This window comes from Danio aesculapii, chromosome 11 (genome assembly GCF_903798145.1).
Source record: "Danio aesculapii chromosome 11, fDanAes4.1, whole genome shotgun sequence".
Taxonomy (NCBI): domain Eukaryota; kingdom Metazoa; phylum Chordata; class Actinopteri; order Cypriniformes; family Danionidae; genus Danio; species Danio aesculapii.
Window position 1 is genome coordinate 39,136,215 of NC_079445.1, and position 7,665 is coordinate 39,143,879.

Consider the following 7,665-nt stretch of genomic DNA (forward strand, 5'->3'; position numbering starts at 1 on the left):
ATTTAAAGCCAGCATGTAAATGTTCAGTGTGGCGGAGTCGCTAATAAGATGAAATTAGCTTTACATACAAAAATACAAAGTGCCAGCATGAGGACGAAAACTGTTAAGTGCTTTAGACTCGCATTAAAGTACAACAGATGTTCAGTATGGCTACAAGAGTTAAATGAGCTCTTGGGGAAAAAAACTCAAACAAACAAACTGAGAAGGAATCACTGCTTAAAAGCTGAACACGCATAACAAACCCATTTAATTCATTACACAGAGAAATGAGAATTTTCATAGAAACAAAACAAATGACTATTTAATGAAGTAAAAAAAAGCTGTCAAAATACACTGCTGTTTCCCTCAAATTAAAAAAATAAGAAAAAACACTAGTGAAGTGGGCAAGAGAGCATTCAACTAAAATAATGGAAACAGGTTAAAAACAAGTCGCATTGCTCACTGCACAAAATCCATTATTCAAAACGTTGAAGGCATTAAGCCACTCGGTGTCCCTCGATGAGAAGGCAATTGCTCACGATACAGGCAAGAGCAATCAAACACAGTCTGAATGCTGAGGGAATGCAAATGAAGAGCTGGAGAAAACACTAGAAAACAACAGCACGATGCTACGGACACCCGCCTATGTACAATGAGACATCTCGACTAAAGGAAATGTTCAAATCTCACCTACAACTAATGGCAAATGCTTTCCTTCTGCGGAAAACAAAATAGATATTTAGGAGAATGTCAAAGCTGCTGTTTTTATGCACAATAAAAGTGGATACTTGTTAACCCTTGTGTGTTGTTCAAATTTACCACCCTTTTGTTGTGTTAGGGGCTGTTTTTGCTCCATTGACTTCCATTATAATGACATTTTTTGATTGCAAAGCCATGACAGCAAATAATGATGTATTCTTTATTATTGCTGGTTTTCCCTATTGGGAAGAGGTAAATATTGTCATTTTTACTGTTGGTTGTCAGTTGTCATCAACATTAACCCTTTAGATAGGCCTGTGGAGGCCTCTATGGAGTATAACAACAAATTATAGTGTGCGAGCATAAATACACTTACTGTGTTTTAGGCATGGGCCGGTATAAGATTCTAATGGTATGATAACCATGGATAAAAATATCAAGGTTTCACGGTATTGTGATCACTGCTCTAAAATATGTTCTTTTAAATGTCAGAAACTTTTTTCTGCTGAACACAATGGCTGTCCGAAATTGCATACTTCCTTATTATATAGTATGCTAAAACAGTATGCGAGCTAGGTATCATATCCGAATTTATAAATATTGAAAAAAAAAAACAGTATGCGAGAAGTTCCTGGATGACCTACTACTTCCAGTGAGATCTGATGGATGCTACGCTATCCAATGATGCACCACGAGAGAATTCATGAAAGGGAGTGAAGCGGGATCATGATAAAGTAGCGGATGTAGTACGTCCGAGCTTCATTCATACTACTCTCATTCATACTGAATAGAGCATACTTTCCTATCGGTCAAGTAGTAAATTCAAATGCAGTACCTACTGAGTAGTAGGCAATATTGGACACAGCCAATATATTTTATTTTGAGCAACATTTCAAATGTTTTGGAATAGTAAACATGTCAGGCTAAATAATTCAACTGAATCATTGACTTCTGCTGTTTCCTTTAGTTTCAAAAACACAGATTTCAATTTAAAACAGCATCTTTGAATATCTTTTCTGCTGGAGATTCTGTTGTCTTAGAAAGAAAACTACATATCCTGTAGGAAAGGTATAACAGAAAATTTTGGCCAAACCGCGGTATACCTTGAGAATGGTTATCATCCCATGCCTACCGTGTTTACAATGTTATGAGCGCTGAGGTGCTTATTTTGATTAGACATATCAAGATAAATGCACAAAGGTCTCACAAATGCACACACACTGACTATACTATATTACTCCATATAAAGGAGCTAAGCTTTTTTTGCACTGCAACTGATGATCAATAGTAAAAATGACAATTTTTACCTTTTCCCAATAGCGAAAGCCATCAACAATCAAAAAAAAAAAAGCATGATTATATGCTGTCATGGCTTTGACTTCCATTATAATGACACTTTTTGATTGCAATGGGGCAAAAACAGCCACCAACATAAGTTGTTGAGTATGAGTTTTTGAAAAATGTTGTGAAGAATTTTCCCAAAATGTGTGTCGAAATAAGATATGTCAGCAAAATTCATTCTATTTGCTGAAGCACAGAGAAAGCTGTGGCCAAATTAAGACTCAGAATCACCCCAGAGTGGATGAAAACATCCTCAGCACACAAGGGTTTAAAATCAAAGTTCTCTATTGGTATACATTGTTGGGCAACCTTTAATATCACTGGAACCTTTGCATTAAAACAGGTTCTTTAGATTAAAATTGTTCTTTGGGGAACCAAAAATGGTTCTTTCATAGCATAACTGCTAAAAAATACCATAATTTCATGAGTCTATAAAATATGAGCATAAAAAGCACCAAAATTGTAATTTATAGTGTTATTTGAAAAATAGTTCCTGGTTAATATCTTTTGAGAAAAACTACTTTGTTCTGAAATTTCAGTCACAATACATACACAGAAATATATCTCACAGATCAAACATTTACGTTTACATATAAATTACTTCTTTTGTATAGAAAAGACATTCTGCAAAACATCAACATTTATGTGCAGGTTTGAAACAACAGTTACATAAAAAACTAAAATTACATTTAAAAAACAGAGCAAAGGGCAGCTATTAAATGGAATAAAATCGAATTCCTATGACAGAAAATATTACCCCAACAGCACTAGAAAGTGTGAGTAAACAATCAATATTTCATGTGATCCATTTTCTACTTGATCTGAATACAGATTCTAGCTTTTATTAATCCATGTTCATTGTAGATATTATGTTAAAGGAATGTCCTGGGTCAAATATGGGTTAAATAAATGTTAATTAAGGGTTAGGCAAATGTACTAGGTTAAATACTAAATAATTTGTTTTGATAAACAGTTTTTATTAACAAGAAATACTTGTTAAAGGGACAATTCAAACAAAACCGAGTCATGATTTACCCACATATACGTGTTTCTTATGCGTTTTCCATTTTCACAAGATGAAGAGATTTTGAAGAATGTTGTAAAACATGAAGTTGATAAAAGCCATTGACTTTAGTTTTCACTGAGGGCTAAAGGATAGATTTGGGATTTTGCCATAGTCTTTCTGTCTAAAAATTCCCTTTCTATAAAAAAACCTGACCTTTTTTAATCCATCAACTCTATAATATATTAATTAATTGATTAATTTATTATTAGTATATTATACAGGTTTGGAACAACTTGGAGATGAGTAAATGTAATTTTTGATTGAACAATCCCTTTAAAAGTAAAGTCTCCAGAGCAATTACATTTTTAAATTAATAATAATAGTTCACTTTATTTAATGCCACTTTTCTAAACACCCAAGGTCGACAAATAGAGTCAAAATTATTCCCTGCATTGTCAAATGCTATAAAAAATCAATTTAACCCAGAACAATCCTTAATATCATTTAGTTTGTAGCTTTTTTCAGCAGCAAATTCCAAAATAGCCTTTGAGAATAGAAACAATGAACAAAATGGTCGGCCGTTTTTACAGACAACAGGACTACAAGGCACCATGTTAGCGTAAGTGTGAGCGAGAGATTTCTTCTACTCGGGTCAGTTTGTTGAGTGCGAACATCGAGATTTGTGAAAGCATAAGGACTGTGGGTAATCACACAATACCTGAGAGCTGGACTTGAGATGCTAAACAGTTTCTATATATATATTTTCCCTTTTTGTTTTTATGATTGCACTTTAAGTGGTCCTAGAGGGAGGGTCTAACAGAGCTCAGTTTCTGCAAATTGAGTGTCAGCGTTTGAGCCTACTTCCAGTTTTGCATCTAATGCATGTCAGTTATAAATCATGGCTTGTTAAGTTTAAGAGAGAGGTAGGGTTTTATTTTGTGCAACATATGGGCATTATTTCCTATATTGGTTTATAAGTGAAGCCAAACACTCCACAAATACATTGACAACAACATAAAAATGAGGGCTGCAGAATTTGAGCAGTCTTTGCCAGTTTTGTGCAAGATTCAGTCCTCTCACTGATCTCAAAGGCAGAACTTCTTTTTTCCACCATATATAATGCAATGTCATATTTGTATATATGTAATAATCAATGTTATCTGATACTTACATATTTACAGAATTATCTGTTTTTTCTTTAATAATTGTTGTATAGATTTGTATGTAAAGCGCTTTTAGAAAGTAACTTTTAAAGGTGCTGTATATAATGAATGTATTATTATTATTATTATTATTATTCATTAATTTTCCTTCTGCTTAGTGCCTTTATCAGGGGTCGCCACAGCGGAATGAACCGCCAACTTATTCAGCATATGCTTTATGCAGCGGATGCCCTTCCAGCCACAACTCAGTACTGAGAAACATCCATATACTCTCGCATTCACACACATACACTAGGGCAAGTTTAGCTTTAGCTTATTCAATTCACCTATAGCGTATGTCTTTGGACTTGTGGGGAAAACCGGAGCACCCGGAGGAAACTCCGGGGAAAACATGCAAACTCCACACAGAAATGCCAACTGTGACTCAAACCAGTGTATTATTATTATTATTATTATTATTTGTTTTATTTTTGTATTATTATCATCATCAGTGTTGGGTAAGTCTTAAAAAAATTGTTAATTACTGATTACTAATTACAACATTCAAATTATATTTCAATTACTTTTCTAATTACTTTGTAACTTAAAAAGTAACTAAAAGTAACTAATAATTAACAAGTAAATCAATTACTTGAGTGGATACCACCAAATCATAATGTCAACACAGGCAATAGAAATTAATCTCGTTTAATTCTTTAAATGTTTTTTCAAGGGCATTTTAGATCATTTAAAAAAATTAATAGAAAATGAATACACAAACTGTTTCAAATAGGGATGCTCCAATCGATTGGCCAGAGATCGGTATCAGCCAATAATACGATGCAATCTCAGGCATTTTACAATTTAGTACGATTTGCTCATCACCCAATAACGATTGGGTTTAGGGGAGGGGTTGGGTGCCACGCCTCCTTTTTAAAATCGTACATTTTCATACGACTGAACTCGAATTAGCACTAAACTGAATTAGCCACTACACTGGCAAAGCATAAAATATTTTAATAGAAATAATTTTCTCATGAGATCAGACTGGATAATCACATTTAATGGCTGAAATGTGGTTAATGATTGATACTTTTTCTTACCAATTTTTTTTGTAGTTTGTTTTATTTTCTGTAAAGCTCCTTCTGACCATGCCACTTTCTCACTAAATGGTTATTAGAGACATGTTTACGGAATTAAATGCAACATCTTTTATTTATTCTCTGAGTTAAGGCCAGATCTTATCATACTTAGAGGGAAAATGCGCTTTATGCATTATAAAGCTTGAAGCATCTGAATCGGTACTCGATATTGGCCGATCACCATGACAAGGAATCGGTATTTGGTATCAGCTGCAAAAATTCTGATCGGAGCATCCCTAGTTTCAAATATATTCTTGCATATGAAATATTATCATTAATTTCTTACTCGATTTATTGTTTAGTAAGCATGTTCAATCGTCTTAATGTAATTTTAAAAATGAAAAGTTTTTTGTAACTAATTACACCCAACACTGGAAATGATTTGAGGTGGATCAAAAACATTTAATAAAATTGTCCTTGGGTTAGGGCTGTGCGATTAATTGAAATTGTTTCGAAATTGCAATTTGAACATATTTTTTCACGCTCCAGACTGATACTTTTCCCACAGTATGCTATTTGATCCAATCATAATGCAGCATGCCTAAACAGCGTGAAAACAGGAGACTTAATAGCTTGATGACAAATAGCCTTTATAAACAGGGATGATGAGTTCAGCACAGGAGGACTTGGTTGCCCAAAAAAAGTCAACATCTGTGGATTACTTTGCATAAGGCTGATGTCTCATAGAACCAGGTAATTTGTAAGACCTGTCACTCACATATTTCATCTAAAAACTTGCCGCTCGTGGTATTTTGTCCTTGCTAGGTGACCATTAACTATTTTTTCAGCAGATGACAAACTAACAAAACAGAATACACGTGAGCATCGCTCCCAATATGCAGGCTGCGTGTCTCCATTAGAAATAACGGAATTGTGCGTGCGAAAGACGATATGTGAACAGCCTATTTCCGTCATAAAGTGGTCTATGATCTATGCATGGGGAAAAAAATTGTGGACACTGAGAAAGGTATACGCAACTACTTCTAATATGTGGTCGAGCAGAACATCCTTAGAACAGTCTTACTTGAGTTTGACGGCACACACACACAGTAGCCTGTTTGTTTTGCCATAGGACTGTTCTAGAGACAATTTGTTACACCTTTACCGTGTGATTATAATTTTAATTTTTTGCCTGTATTAGAGACATGTTACGGGTTTTTGATAAAGATCCAATTATTTTCCTTTCGTTCAGAATTCACACTGTAAAATGTTTGTGAGTGTCAAAATAGTGATTGAAATCGAAATCACAATAATGTTCAGGAAAATCGTGATAGGTTTTTGTTTGGCCATATCGCACAGCCCTACCTTGGGTTTACAAGAACTGGTGTTGTTGAACATTTTTAGGACAACTTTGTTGAAAGATTTTAATCCACTTTAAATGGTGACTATTGTGTAAATAATATAACTAACCAGCAGGGGTTAACTGGACCAAGCTAACCAGCTACAACAGGACTGGGCATTACAAACAGCTTTGCCTTGCTGTCCAAGGTAGATTGTATTCTGCAGGGGGATTGAATCTTGCACAACACCGGGAACGCTGACAAATGCAGGAATGGTTTAGATGAGCATTTGGCCTGGGCTCTACAGAAAACCATCCAGTTATGGTACACATCCAACCGATGGACACCAATCCAGCCATCCTAATGGCGGGATGAGGCTTTAAGCACTGAGCCGGTGCCGCTCCATTCCATTTTACGCTGCGTACGCTCCATTAGCTTAATAGTGAATCGGCGGTCTACTGGAGTAAAGCAAGTCCTTGGGTTTTCCCACTCATCTGAAATCATTCATAATGGCTTCCAGTATTTTAGAGAGGAGGAAAATGGTTTATATGAGAAGATTTGCACCACCGCCATGGCGTATCTAGTGGTGTTACGGTAATGGTTTGATGGCATTGGGGCGTGTTTGGAAACACGCTTCATTACTCAGTCGCCATCAGGCACTGCAACAGAGGGCGACGCCAATTTGGCCTACTAAATGCCCTCTCAAAGATGTGCATCATGGTCAAAGCACCAGAAATGTCACATTTAAGATGTGTTTTTGCAATGATGAGGGTAACTTCAGGAGCAAAACATCCTCAATTTTCATAAAGAGAGGACAAAAATGACATATATCACGATGTAAACATAAAGGACTTCTTCTGTGGAACACAAATACAATGAAGCATCCACTGCATGAACAAAAACAGCTAAAGTATTCTCTCAATTTATAATTTTTTGGAGAATTATCCTTGAAGCAAGTGTGAACCAGACGTTATTAAAACTTTTATTTCAGAATTTAAACTCAACACAGGCTCATTCTGAAAACGTACCCTTATATACATTTCTGGAGATCGCGAACTATGTAGCCAGAAGTACGT